The sequence below is a fragment of the Chinchilla lanigera genome, unplaced genomic scaffold (assembly GCF_000276665.1).
Source record: "Chinchilla lanigera isolate Chin_1 unplaced genomic scaffold, ChiLan1.0 scaffold00091, whole genome shotgun sequence".
Classification (NCBI taxonomy): domain Eukaryota; kingdom Metazoa; phylum Chordata; class Mammalia; order Rodentia; family Chinchillidae; genus Chinchilla; species Chinchilla lanigera.
In genome coordinates, this window is record NW_004955492.1 from 5,116,297 (window position 1) to 5,131,460 (window position 15,164).

General features: G+C 48.5%; 1 long non-coding RNA gene across 1 annotated transcript; it reads left to right on the forward strand.

Moving 5' to 3' along the window:
* The first annotated feature begins 534 nt into the window (after nt 1–534).
* LOC102026757 lies at nt 535–12,446 on the forward strand. The gene is made up of 3 exons (XR_264051.2): nt 535–2,393; nt 5,963–6,202; nt 11,931–12,446. It is a non-coding gene; the product is annotated as an uncharacterized LOC102026757 (long non-coding RNA).
* The last annotated feature ends 2,718 nt before the right edge of the window (nt 12,447–15,164 follow it).

Genomic DNA, 15,164 nt, shown 5'->3' on the forward strand with positions numbered 1-15,164 from the left:
TGGGTGCCCTTGATTATTTTTTGTCTTGAGTTCCATCTGGATTACAAGCTCTTTGAGGGCAGGAACCATAACTTATACAGTTTTGATACCACCTGCAGCACATAGCAGCCACCTTAGAAATGTTTCTTGTTCACTAAAATAAGAAAACTGCTGGAATAAATGTGAGAAAGCCCTAAAACAAAGGTTTCTCAGGGAAGCAAACAACAACTATCTCATGTATAGAATGTACAAATAATTATTTGATGGAACAGAATTCACTGTTACCTGGGGATGAGGTGGGGTGGCATCTATGGTGCTGGTTCAGTGCAACCACTGCTGAGTGAGTCTATCTTCTAGCGTGGGAGATACATGGACTAGTGCAGTAGGGAATATGCTGACCTGAGAATAGCAGAGCAGAGCAATACATGCTAAAGTGGTCTCCTGCTCAGTAGCAGTAGGAGGAAAAGCCAAATTAGCAATGGGATAATATTGCTTTGTGAAAAACAGAAACAAAAACAAACAAACAAACAAACAAAAACCCACCAAGGTGAGCAAGTAACTTTTTTATTATTAAATCTATCAGTCAGCCTTCAAACATTTGCTGTTCTCTGCTATGTTAGTGCTTCTCCCAGCAGAGAACTTTAACTGTGTGTCTTCTTCTCTCCAAAGCTTGACAAACAAGAGGATTGACAAACACTGACAGATCAGAGTGATCTGGGGTGAAACTGGTGTGCACTCAAAGGGAGGGACTCAGGAAGAGAAAAAGGTGCTAAAGAGGTGAATTCATCACTCTAACTCAAAGCTAAAGCCCTAAAATTGTCTTGGCATAAACAATACTGCCGGAAACCAAGGGCTGGGTCAGCTGGAGGAGCTCTGTTGGCCACAGTGATGGCCTCAGAGGGAGAGCAACTGCCTCACTGGCTTGTGTGTGCAGGATGCCGGCAATGTAGACGGGATGTTGCTCTGTGTTACTCTCACCTTGGCCTGTGGAGCCCCCACCTCAGAGGGGGAGCCCCTGTCCTGCCTGGCACAGTGCCCACTGCAGGGCTAATAGGCCAGCTGATCCCCTCTTGAATGTCCCAACCTGGCCCCCATCACCCATCACGTACAGACTAGAAGACGTGGGACTCAGCATCTGTAGCCTCTGAGGTGAGAAGACGGTCCCTGCCCATGCAGCCACGGTCACAGAGGCATGGAGACTGTGTGCCTTTCAGACTCAGGACACAGTATGCACTTGGTGAGTGGTGATTGCTCTGGTTTGAGTTTTCTTCACCCCACTGATGGATTGATGTGACCTTCCTACGTTTGCCTCTCTGGCCTGCCACACAGTGGTGTAAAGGCCTAGGGGAAAAGAGATGCAGCTAAATAAATAAGGCCCAGCCCTGTGACGGCCAGCATCCTGTGCATACTCGGTCCTGCTCATGGGACCAATGCAGCAATGGAAAGAATCCAGGCTCCAGGATGGAGTCAGTTTGGAAAAGCACATGCGTTTCATTTTTCAAGTGGAATTTGAAAGCACACCACACCAAGCCCTAACCCTAAGCCTAGGCACAGCAAAGCACATTGTACTGCCTTCACCAGACAGCACTGCTTCGCCCCCTCCTACCTCACACCCCGTGATGACCCCTGAGCTCAGGGTGATCTGCCAGTCAGCCTAAGGGCAGCAAGGAGTGAGCCACGTGGAGGACCCCTCATCTGTATCCTCCTGGCTGTGTGCTGCAGAGGCAAAGTTTCTTTCTGTTCTCTGTACTCCAAAAGCACGAGAACAGGAGAAAATGTTTGGCTGGGCATTCTTTAATAAAACAAAATAAACTCGGCTACAAGTCGTTTTGAAACTGCTCTCCAGGGAGCAACTGCCTGCCTGTGACACACTCTCATGAGACTCATGCTGTTAAAAGGAGGTTTAAAATTCCCACCCTACAGTAAATGCACTCTTCAATCACTGTGTAGTGAAGACATGGCCGGAGAGCCGCCATACAAACCCACTGCCCAATCATAGGAACTCTCGCCCTCTTCCCTTCCCACCACCGCCTTTCAATCACACTATACTTCCCTTAGGTTGAGGGCCTTTGTTTTTTTTTTTTGTTGTTGTTGTTTTCTGATGCATTTGAGCGCAGCTGACTCCCTGCACTTTGGACAGTTGCGCGCCATTCAGCACAAATCACCCGGTCACAGCAACTGCCACCAACTTGACCCATTTCCAGAAGTAACAGGACACCAGCCTCACCACCTGACAGTACTGGGCCTCTGATAGCCTTCTCATCCTTCCAGAGAAGGAGGGGAGAAGGAGGAAACACCTCCTGATCACCCAGCCCGCTGCTCTTCTGCCGCTGCACCCTTTCCATCCGGCCACAGGGCCACCTACGACAGGTGACTGTTCCAACCTCTTCTGCAATTCCATGAGAAGGTTTGAGGTATGGGGATGTGTGCAGAAGGGTCCTTTGTGTGCACGTTGCTCTTCTTTGTTGCCAGTCCCTTTCTTTGTCTGAAGCACGGTGCTGTCATCTTGGGACATGAGGAAGCGGCCACTCCCTAGGGAGAGCTGGGCGGTGTACTGAAGGAGCCGCAGCCCCCAAAGACTGAATGGGCCGCTTCCCTCTCTGCTTGGTCTGTGTGAGAGAAACAAACTATCTTGTTTGCTTTGGGCTATGTTGGGTTATCTGTTCCTTGGAGTGGAATCCCTCCTACACCCCTTGCTACAACAGCTCTGTCCCAAGACAGAGTTGCCGCCTGGAGATGATTAGCTTTGAGCATATCTATTGTCTAGATCCTATCTACAAGGTCATTCCTCAAAGTGAGACCATAAAAATCCAAGTCATTGCCAAATAGCCTTCAAAAAGTTTTCAGAAAAGCAGAGGAATCATTTTACACCTTCCTCTTTCAGTTCTTTCAGGAGCAAGGCCTCTGTCCCCGCTCCACACAGTACCCTAGAGACACAGCTGTCAGGGGGGCAGGCTGGACTCTCACCCAGGGCAGGCTCCCAGTTTCACAGTGGAGAGAACAGGCTATGCAAAGGTGAGGGAGACCTGTGAGGGAAGCACAGGGACCCATGGGGCACAGTCTGGGCACTCAGCCTGGAGTGCTGCAATTGCCATGCAAGCAGAAACCCATTAACGACTTACACCATCTTTCTGTCCTGCTTCGGTCAAACTTCTTCACAGGGACGGCAGAGATGTTTGTAGGGTACGCAGATAGCCAGGGCTGGTCAAGGGAGAAACGTGCACACCATCTGGAAGATGGACTGCTAGAGGATTCTGTAAGGCTGGTGCAGCATCATTGGGTACTGGGTCACCCCTACTCTGGAGGCAGCAGCTGGGCCCATGACATTTTGGCTCCTCCAGTCTTTCTCCAAGTGCCAGATGCAGTCCAGCTTCAGGGTGGAGGGCACCAATACCTCCTGTCCGTGTGCTGGGGACAGACACAGACACTGTCACTGAGGGAACCTCTTTGCCGTGTTTTATCCCCTCAACTGCCCAGCTGATGATCTACAAAGATTCACACCTGACACATCTTGCAGAGATGCCTCAGGAACAAGGCACATCAAGTCATCACTTTCCTCTGATCCCCAAAGATGCCCTCCGCTTGCAGCTCCCTACTGTGAATCCCTCCCATTGATGCTTTATTCCTTTAGACTCATGATCATTCTGCTTCCCTTTTTGAGGTCCTAACTAGCCCAGTAGCAGCTCTGTGAAGTTCCAGGAAAGACTACAGATTGTTCCAGATTAAAGAAGACTATGGACAGGACCAGTAAAGGCAGTGAATGGTAGTGGGACATCTGGTGGACCTTATATTATTAGATAGTAGTACTGAATGTGAATAGTTGCTGAAGTTTTTCAGGGTGAATGGCCAGGATGTGTACAACTTCCAGCCAAAACTCTGAGTAACAACTATACCTGGAGAAGCAGAAGGCAGGATGCCCACTCGAAAACCCATATGAAAGGTGCACAGGGTACCTTTTACTTGTCTTGCCATTTTTCTGAGGAATGATTTTTTTTTCCAAAATAAAAAGTAAGGGGAAAATATCTAAAAGTTATAAAACTTAGTGAACCTAAAGCAATGTCCAGGGCAGCCAAGGAGGTCCAATGGGGAAGAAAAAAGTGTGGTGTCCTGAAAGGTCCCTGAGATGTTCAGTTACTGGGAGAAGGTAGCCCAGGCTAGACACTCCTAAAGCCAGAAGACAGGGCCCCACAGCTTCCTCAGGCCCTGAGGATGAGCCACTCCTTGACTTTGTCTGCTATTTATGGTACAGTCACTTCCCTACATAAAGCCCTGAAATAGATATGTTGAAGAAACAGCTGGTGCCTCAAGGGAACCTAATAAAGCGTTTGTTTCCAAACAGTCCCTCTCCTCTCTGTCATACTCACTGGCATAAATATTCCACACTTCCTGCTCCTCCTTTCTACACAGCACATTTGCATGAAAGCAGGACCCAGGTCCTTAAGAGCTAACCTTTCCCTGTGGTCACTGCCTGCCTGAAGATGCACCACATGCATGTGAAGTGGCCTGGATGGAGTGATGCTACTTCAGCCTGAGTGTGAGAGACCCGTCCTCCTGATTGATAGAGCCAGGGTGGAGCCCTAGAGAAGGATTCAGGCATTCCAGGGCCTCTCTCCTCCACCTCTGCAAACAAGGCCAAGAGCTGGCACAGCATGCCTGAATCCTTCTCTTCTCCCTGAGAGAGGTTCTCTGGGGTCTTGGGAGGACAGCTGCTGTCAACTAGAGGTGACATTTCAGATTGCCTTTAGGGCCCTTTTGCCTCTGAGACATCCTGTCTCTTTTTTCCAGTGTTTCTAATTTTAAATTGGTTTGTAGTAATTCTACGTACTTATGGGGTACAGTATGATAAGCCAATGCATGTACAGGATGTGTAATGACCAGGTCAGGGTAATAGACAGAACCACCTCCTTGAACATTTATCATTTCTTTGTGTTGGGAACATTAAAAATTCTGTCTGCTAGCTAGTAAGAAATGTTCAGTATCTTGTGGCCAACTCCAGTTACCACGTTGTGCTGAGCATTAGAAATCATTTTTCCGGTCCAGATGTTCCCTCCCTCCACTTCTCCCCCCTCTCACATTTGGTCAGACTGTAGTAACCACTATCTACTCTCTTCTTCTATGAAATCAAACTTTTTAGCATCCACATATCAGTGAGAACATGCACTATTCCTTTCCCTTTGGTCTTTCAGGTTTGTGACTGGACACAGTGTCAGTCTCCAAAAGTGGCCCTAATAAATACATGATGTGATAAAAAAATACAGTGAGCATTTAAATCACACATTGCCCTTAATCCTTCTTAAAATTCTCCCCCTTGCTTCTTTCTTGCCACTTCCTGAAGCAGCTCTGGAGGCCCTCTTTTGTGAATGTCTTTATGAGATATGATAAAAAAATACAATGAATGCTGCTGCCCACTGTCATCCAATGGAACGGCAGACTCATAAAAATATTACTGTGTGTCTTCACCCACCTTCTACACTGGATCTAGTACTGTGCAACTTCTGGCTCTTCTCCAAAGTCAAACTGATCATGAAAAGTCAGCATTTTGAATCAATTGGAGATATCGAGACAGCCAGGATAGTTCAATGAAAAATACTCACGAACGAGGACTCCTAGGACTGGTTCAGAAAGTGGTAAGAATGGTAGGATAAGTTCGAAGCGAAGGGGGTATCTTGAGGGAGATTAATAGCAATATGTCTTAAATTTTTTAAAAAATTTAAGCATAAACCATATTTTTCTATAATACTTCATATATCCTAGGTTGGGTAGCTTTAAGAAGAATTTGTTTCTCAGAGTCTGGAGGCTGGATGGCCATTGCTGGCTGATTTGGTTCCTATCAAAGGCCCTGCTTGCACATGTCACCTTCTCACTGTGTCCTCATGTGATGGAGAGATAGCCGTCTGGATCAAAGTTCACCTTAAAGAACTCATTTAGCCAAAATCACCTCTGAAAAGGCTTGGTCTCTAATACAATCATATTTGGGTTTCAGGCTTCAGCATATGAATGGAGGGTCGCAAACCTTGAGTCTATAACAAATGTGGAGAGTGCTCAGACTGAGCTCTGTGCAGCCCTTCTTTGGGCCCATTGAAGTTTGGTCACTCCTCTCAGCTGCCCTGGACCCTGGCTCTCATCTCCTCCTTGTTGCTAGATCAAGTCCTTGATACCATCAGCTACTGTTGGCAAAGGGCCCTGCTCCCCCAAGGGGCCTGAGGAACTGAGGCCAAGGCAGGTAAGGCATAAAGCGGCCAACTCACTATACAGAGCAGGGACGGGGGCAGGGGTGCAGACCACCCCCCAGGTGAGGCCTGTCAGTGATGAGTGAGCCCCTTCGGGTGGGCATGGGAGCCCTTGTCAGGCACTCCAGAATTCTGAAGTTCCCACCCTGGGCACCAGGATCCTCATACGGGAATGCCATTCAGCTTTTTTGTTCATTGTTGCATACATGCCCAACAATCCAGAATGTTTTCCTTGGAACTGGCCCCTGATCCTGTCACGCTGAGCTTCCTTTGTACTGAGCCAGTGTTGTTTAATGGGGCGGCCTTGATTGTTTTGGAGATAGGCGCCTTTTGGAAAGAGGAGGGGTCTGTGTTGAGCCTTGATGACCTTGGCTGGCTTCCTTTATTTTTTCTGGGAACTCCTTCTTCCCGTGGGTGTCAACTTGAGTTTCACAGAGCTGCAGTGTGCAGCATGTGAGACCCTTGCCCTGGGCAGCCTTAGGGCCTCCATCTTACAAGGCCTCACCTGGGGTCCTGGAGGAGACCACGGGGGAGTTGGGGGTGGAGGCCACACTGCCTGGAAAGCCAGGATGTGAGCTGCCAGTCTGCCTTACATCTGGAGACGGAGACATATCAAATTCCAAATGCGATTCCAGGGGCCTCTGGCTTTCCTCTGCTAGGCACGGGCTCTGGGCCCCTTCCTTCCTGTCCCCAACTGGCCCTCCTCCCCTGGCAGCCCTTCCTCTCTCAGGGAAGGTCAGCTTTCCATGGAAGAATGACCATTGTTCCTTCTCAAGGAAGAGGCCTCCCTCTCCAGTCCCTTCTCACATCCTGCTCCTGGATTCCAAGTTCTGCTTAAAGCCAATGTTATTAGGGCCTTATTTCCATCTTTCCTCCACCTCTGCCTTCCCTTGCTGGACCCACTGGCCTCTGATGCTTCTCTGCCAACTACCTGGCCGACAGACTCCCTTCATGCCCCCCAGCATGGCCCTTACCTGGAATTTACCTGGATACCTCTGCCATCTCTTTCCCCACCTTTGCATTCCACCGATCTCTGGCACATTTACCCAGGACGTAGTGTGAGAGACAGAGGGCCCCGAGTTCCTTCCAACACATCTCATTCAAATGGGCAATTTTCCCGGGGACACAGACTCCTCTAGAAGCTATGACTCTCTCCCATGCTTCATGGCAAGGTGAGCGTCAGGTTGTGTACTTATCATGGACTCATGAGGCCACCTACCTGCTTTCAGCTGCCCCTCCCTGGAGGATCATTTCTTTTGGATGACTTATTCCTAGGGATAGACCCGAATCCTTCCCCACCCAAGGCCTGAGAACACTGCTGGCTGACATCCTTCATATCTTTGGCAGTCAAATACTATTTTCTATTTGCCTCTGGAAGTTCAGTTCTCTCTGAACCCTGAAAAAAATCTACTGGGATCATTTTCCTGCACATAAGTGTGCACAGTGGGGAGCAGAACCCCAACACACTGGAGTCTAACACCCACCTTGCAAGGTAACTCTGAGGGCATACCTTCCCTCATCAGACACCCTGCCATGCCCAGCTTCTCTCTCCTCTATGCTCCTGCTGTGAGTGACCTGGAAAGAATATCTGGAACAAAGGTTTTGGCACAGTTGTCTTCTGCTTCCTGCCTATCTCAGCCCCACTACTGTCACCAGAAAGAGAGCAAGACCTGCCTTGAGGACTTTGTGATCCCTGGGGCTGTGAAATGTCCAATAGGTCACATTTTATTTAATGTTGAAAGAAAATCATGAATGTGTCCATGCCTGCACAGGGGTGCCTGGGTACGCAAAGGGTCTGGGTGTGAGCCCATCATTCTTTACCACTTGGCCCTTACCCCAGGAGTTTTCTGTCACCTGCACTTCTGACAGTGCCAGGAGACTCCGTGCTTGCCAGACCCAGGACCAAGAGAAAGGGCGTGTGTAGGTGTTTCCCTTCCTGTAAGGCCTGGGTCTAGTTGAAGACTGCAGATGTCTGGCTTATACTGCAAGCTTGCAGAGTGAGCCTGCGCTAGTGAACCAATGTCATCAGTGTTTTTATTTGTTACCTAGTGTGACAAGAGCATCACTTCTTGGGGCTTCACTGAGGACCAAGTGAGATGACAAGTTGACCATATGTGGAGCCACAGCCAGCATATGGTATACTCACAGGGGAGCCCTTAATATCAGCACTCATTGTCTTGAGAGTCATGACAATATGACAGATCTGAGGACTGGATGCCATAACCCATGTACAGCCCTGAGGGACTCCATTGCTACTATTAACTTGTTACTATCTGTAGAGACAGGAGAAGTGACCCAGGGGGTGACCCGAGGTGACCAGGGAAACTTGACCTCTGAAAAAATGTCATCATTTTACTGAGTTCCTGAACTTACTACCACCAGGTTAGGAAGTTGTTTTCAAGAACAAACACCACAGTCCAGTTGTCAGATCCTGGGTAATTAGGGAGGCTCATTGACCCAAGTTATCTGCACCTTTCATACACTGACCCTCAAATCCCTGGAAGCCTGGAGGGGATAAAAGTTCTTCTGATCTCTAGATTTGGGTCCTGGGGAGCCTCTGCCCCTCTGACTCACATCTGTCTTTGGTCTCTTGCACCAGAGAAAGGATGTGGGACCTGGCCAGGTGAACATGCATGCCAGGTGAACAGCTGTTACCCACATGCATACAAATATCTCTGGAAGGTCTTTCCTCTCTAAACTCAGAGCTATGGCTGTCGCCTGTAGTACAAGAATTCAGTGACATAAGCCAGAGACCTTAGGACTGGGTCCCTGGTCAAAAAAACACATTGGCTGAGTATTCTTCAGGAACAAATGATCCAGTGGTCTCTTGGGGACACTACGGTCAGAGGGGACATGTGCCAGATGTCATCACCATCAGGAGATACTGCTCTGTGGGCCCTGGATCAAGTGGGTTGGACACATGCAAACATCCACCAGGCATGGGGTACACAGGATGACAACATAGGGAACAGGGAATGTGGAGAAGGGGCCAGGCATCTACAGGGCAGGCTTTGCATCCACAGAAGCTCAGCCTGGTTAGCTTTTCTGTTCCTTGGTAAAATTTGTTTAAACCAACAATGGTCACCTATATGATATATTTTTCCAAAAATTTCTAATCCAGTCTCCTAGGTTACTTTTTTTCAGTTTTGAACTATCAATTTAGCTTAATTTTCCACTCCCTAGATGAGAACTTATCCTCCCCACACCCCAAAATGTCTACAACCAATTGCATAGAGTTGGATGATAAAGCTTTAGCAAAACTATAGATACATTATGAACTCTGTCCTAGAAACAGAAGAGCATCCAGGCCTGTGCATTTGTAGGGTGGTTTTTGTTCTTGTTTGTTTTTTACATTTTTTGTTTGTTGATTTGTTTTTGTGGTACAAATCAAGGCCTATGTGCCCAGCCCTTCTTTTATCTTTTATTTTGAGACAGAGTTTCACTAAGTTGCTAAATTGCCCAGGCTGGGCTCCAACTTGTAAACTTCCTGCCTCAGACTCCCAAAACGCTGAAATTACAGGCATGCACCACCACACCAGCTTGTAGAATGGTTTTTAAATTTAGCCTGTGGCCTCGAGGTCAAAGCAGATGCAGAAAGCTAAATTCACTCCCGAGTCTAGAGGGAAGACACTAAGATCAGCAAAGAGCTAGGAACTACACCATCCCACAGCAGGAAAAGGCATTTGGAGGCTTGATGGTGACCACTACGAAGCGGCCTTGAGCAGGATTTAAATTAACAAATTGGCTTTTCATGTTTACTTGTGAGTCTGTCCAAGGCCTAGGTTCCTTGTCTGGAGATGGGCGGTAGACTCATAGTAAGTGAACCTCTGTGAGTCACTAATCCCTACTCAGGTTTATAATGGCAGATGAAGCCAGAAAGCCTCAAAAGATAAGACAAGATCACAGCCAAAGACACCTGCATCCAACCTCAACTAGATAAAGACTATAGCCTCAGGCATCTCACTCGTGGGTGGATTAACTTAATACCTTACTTGGAGAAGTCCTTGAGTGGTTCTGACCTTCTAGAATACTCCCCTCTCTTCTTTCCATAACTAAATAAATTTGGGCCACCCAGAGAAGGTCGTGGTCTTAGCCCTGAGAGAATCAAATTCTGTGAGAGGGCTTTGATTCTCCTGGAATCCTGAAATCATTCCGTTTGCCTCTTTTTATTTAGCCTTTCCTGTACAGTCATTTGGGAGATTGCAGACCTAATCAACCTTCAATAACTAAGGGATATTATTAACCCGGTAGAGGTTTTTCCACCTGACAGGGACAGTGACCCCAAAAGCACACTTTGGTAGGACATCAAGAACACAGTTGCCCTTATCAGTTACCGCTTGAAGACAGGCGTGGTGTTAACTTAGTGCAGGAGTCATTGCTGGAGGAAAAAATTACCTGAATATAAGGATGAGGGTTTCTGTCTTCCTGTCCCTTGCATCCCATCCAGAGACTGCCCTCCCACTAGAGCCCTTCCCCAGCCAAGTGACTGATGCTATACCAGCAGGTACGGACAACCTCAGAAGAAGAAGCTATGCTTCCTTCCCAGTAGGAGTCTCCCACGATGGCCCAGGACTGTGGCAAATGAAAAGCTTCTCTCTCCACCCACAACCCTTCTCACTCTGAGAGGCCTTTCATCCTTCACCTCCAATCACCTGCTGTCTCTACTGGTTATTATTTCCTGCACAAATTCCTCCTACAAGCCTAATTCCAAATCCTGACTGAACTCCACACCTCCCCACTTCCCTCTCCCAGTCCTTCCCCTCCTTCTCTGCTCCCCTCATCCTAGAACTCGCCACCTAACCTGCAAACTTGACCTGAGTTCTGTCCTTGCTCCCTCTTCCTCTACCTACTCTCCCTGCCTCATTTCCTGGTCTCAGTACCTGTCCCTCACCTTTGTTGGGTCTCCAATCCTCCCTTATATTAGTCCAGCTTCCATTGCTATAACAAAATAACCAAGGCAGGGTGCTTCATAAAGAAAAGAGATTTGTTTAGCTCAAAGCCTGGGATGTTCAAGAGCATAATGTTGGCTCCAGCAAAGGATCCCCAAGTCTATCAGATCACAGAAAGTAGCATCATAATAAGGCCCATGCAAGAGAGAGAGATTCCATAGAGTGACAAGAAGCCACGGAGAGGTGGGGCGGGGCCGGTCTTGCTCCTTTTTAACAACCCTCTACCTTAATTCCGTCTGCAGACAGGATCCACAGTGACCAATGACCTCCCACTAAGCCCCACTGAGGACCAAATTTCTAAAAGTTGAATCTTCCAGGGATACAGGCAAAGCAAACCAGAATGTCCCCACCCCCCAGGCTTGTGTTTCTCTGTGCTCTCCTAGCAAAGCCACCAGAAAGCCCCTTTTTAGGGCCCAAAGCTCACTGGGAGGGTGAGCTCTTCTGTCAATAGTGTGTGCCTTTCCCTGCCAGCAACAAAGCCTGGTGCCCCAGGGAGAGGCAGCACCAAAGCAGGTAGGACCAGTGTCCTCCAAGACTCGGCTGCTCATTTTTGGGGTCAGCGCAGAGCCCAGGGATCTCCAGTGCCCTCATGGCACACGGCCCAGCACAGAGGCAGAAACCAGTGAGGCGAGTTGTGTCACCCACACTATGCTGCCAACTTATGGCTCTACTGGCTTATTTTCAATCAAAAATCTCCCAGTGAGAACGTCACTCTCCGGCCAGGACAGGGAAAGCTTCATGTGTTAACAATAGTCCTGGTATTTGTGCTCAGGATGACCTCAAAGACCTTTTGTTCTTCTGCTCTGGATGCTTGGTGATCACTGCGTGAACAGAACTCAAGGACAAAGGCCTGGACAGGACAGCCCTGGCTGAGCACTCGGGTGTGGAGGACACATACCTTTCTCAAGATGCCAGGACTCGGGCTGCTTGCTGTGTCATTTTGGCACTGACCCCCTGGGCTCCTTTCCCTGCTACACTCCCATCTGCTTCTGTCTTAAATGGAAACAGCGAATCTCCTGGGGGGACTGCGGAAAGTTCTTGTCTCAAGCACCCGCAATGATGAAGTGTGTGCTGTTCACGGAGCATTGTAGACCATGGAAACTGGAGCCATCATAGCTCAGATGAGGCTTGGACCTGGCCTTGGACCAAGGAGAGGGGTTATTGCACACTCTGCTCCAAAACAGGGTGTTCTGTTTTATGCATGTGCGTGTAGTGGTGTGCACCCAAAATCCCAGCACTCTGAGGGGCTATGGCAGGAGGACTGCAAGTTTAAGCCCAACCTGGGCAATTTAGCAAAACCCTATCTCAGAATAAAAAATAAAGTAGGGTTGGGATGGAGCTCAGTGCAAAGGTCCTGGGTTCAATCCTCAGGACTGCACAAACAAGCAAACAAGAAAAAGGAAAAGAAAAGTCACTAGAGATCAAGAGAGTTAAACTGTGGTTTAAAATAAAACAAAGCAAAATAAAGTGATTGATTAGTAAGTCAAAGTGCCAGAACTATCTGGAGGGCAGGTTCTAAGCAAAGAGATGCACAGGGAGAGGAAAGTGAGGTGAAGCGAGTGGAATGTCCATTCAGCATGGAGTCTGCAAAGTGACACCGAGAAGACAGCCCTGAGGAGCCGAGCCCCTCCTTTTATCCTCATTTGATGGTCTCTGTTGGCTGTGCTCAGGGTAGAAGGGGCTATGCCCAGGGTTCTCCCAAGGAGTAGGCTGATCAGTGCACAGAGTGAAGTTTATAGAATGCATTAAAATGGCAGGAGGCCAGGCAAGGTGGCACATGCCTATAATCTCAGCACTCTGGGAGGCTGAAGCAGGAGGATCAGAAGTTCACAGGTAGCCTGGGCAGCTTAGTGACTTAGCAAGACCCTATCTCCAAAACAGCAGGGCAGGACTGGGGATGTAGCTCAGGACAAAGGTCCTGGGTTCAATCTCCAGTACAAAAAAAAAAAAAGGCAGTAAGATGCCAAAGAACCATGGTGGACAGAGCACAACCATGGGCTTGCATTTCTCCTACTCCAGTGTCTCTAAAATATCTTACTCACTTAGTTGGAAGAGGTCTCATGGCCAATCACTCCCCATCTTCCCAGTCATCTTAGGTCACCAACCCAGAAATGCAACCCAGAAATGGGGGGTACACTCCCAAAAATAACTCTCCTAAGAACACTGGTTTAAAAGTCTGTTATGATACAGACGTAACCTGTGGTGTTGCTTGGAGAGTCTCTGACCTCTGATGTTAGGTTGGCCCCTGGATAGGGGCGTGGAAGCCTCAGAGTTCAGGATCTCTTGATGCCCTGGGAGAGCTGCTCTACAGTTTCCATACTGCTGCCTCCAGAGCACTGTATTTTCCTTGTACTCCTCAGTTCCTTGAAAATTCCTTACAAATCCCAAATCTTTGTGGTAGACCAGTGAGAACTCACTGGCCTGCTGCATAGGCTCAGAGCTGTATGTGGGAATGCCTCAACTCTGCAAAGAGTTTCTGGGCCTGTGTGAAGTGAGTGGTCTCTCAAGAGCTCCCGGGTCCCCTGTTCTGCTCTGCTCTCTCTCGCATCCCTACAGCCTCCCCTTGGGCAGAGTTTCCCTGTGTAGACAGCCCCAGGTTGTGCACCCTGGCCCTGGCTACTGTTATCGGCTGGTCCTGAGGACCAGGTGTCTTCTGGATGTCACTACCCAAAGTCCCCTCAGGGTGCCCTCATTTCTGTTGAAGGCTAATCAGGGCCCAGCCAGCAGCCTTGAAGCCTTGCTGACCTCAAAGAGCCGCAGAACTCTGCAGATTCCCTGCCTCCACATGCCCTCACTTGAATGGCCTCTTCACCATCCCTCTGCTGTCCCTGTGTTGGCCCTCATCATAGGAGGCCTACTCCAGTATCTGCCTCGGTCCTCTTGTTGTAGGCAACTAAGTTAGATAGAAATATTATAGGCAGTCAGATAGGGCTAGGCCCTCGAGGGAGCCAGTGCACAAGAAGAGATGCCTGAAACTGTGGGAAGACAGGCATCTCCAGCTGAGAGCCAGACTCAAGACAAAAGATGAAACAAATGCACCCACATACCTCCCTAAGGATAAACATCAGGGATTGATATTCTAAATAGGTATCTATCGCCTTGAAGAAGCCAGGAAGAGTCACTAACCCAACCTCCTATAGGAAAATCCCGCTTGCTTTCTATGTGACTCACTTCTCTATTTGATCCTGATTTAATCAATTTTACCTGAGAAATTATGCTTCTAATCTTCCTGGTTGACCACAGTTTTGTCCCACCTCATGCCCAACTTGCAATTTCCCATTTTGCCCACCTTGGACCCACCTCGTGTGGATTTGCTACACAAAAATCCCTGGAAAAGGCAGGTTCCTTGGCAACCCATTCAGCACCCCTTCTGTCTCCCTCAGGCAGAAGCTTTCTTTCCCTAATTAATATATTCTGCTCCTAACCTCTGTTGTTCCTAAAATTCATTCTTTGGTTTTAGAGAACACGAACTAGTACCAGATACCTAGCAGGTTGGGAGTTTCTTTCCCCTTTATTACTGTGACATCTCACCTCCACCACCCTCCACATCCCTCTGCAGGGCAAGCCCCCCTCAGCAAGCCCTCTGGGAAAGCCCTTCACGGCTTCCATGACTCCAAACCCAGCCAGCCACCTTTCCAACCTTCTCTTCTGTCGTGCTCCGCTGCAAAGCCTCAATATTACCAGGCTGTCCTGAGCCACACCCTGGACATTTCTTTCACACACCTATGTTTCTGCATTAGCACCTCTTGGAAATGCCCCCACTTCCCATAATCTGCCTATTCAGCACCCGTTGGAGCAGACTCCAGGCCACCCTAGCTGCAACCTTTCCTGGGTTGCCAGCAATTGTCCCTGTTCCCCTGATATCTGTCACTCACTTCCTATGTGTCTACCACTATGCATATCACAGGGGGATAATGTCTAAGGCACTAAACAGGCCTCAGTTTCCTGGTCTTCCTAGTATCCACTGCCAAAGCCTCCATACCAGCTCATCTGCAAATGCAAAAAA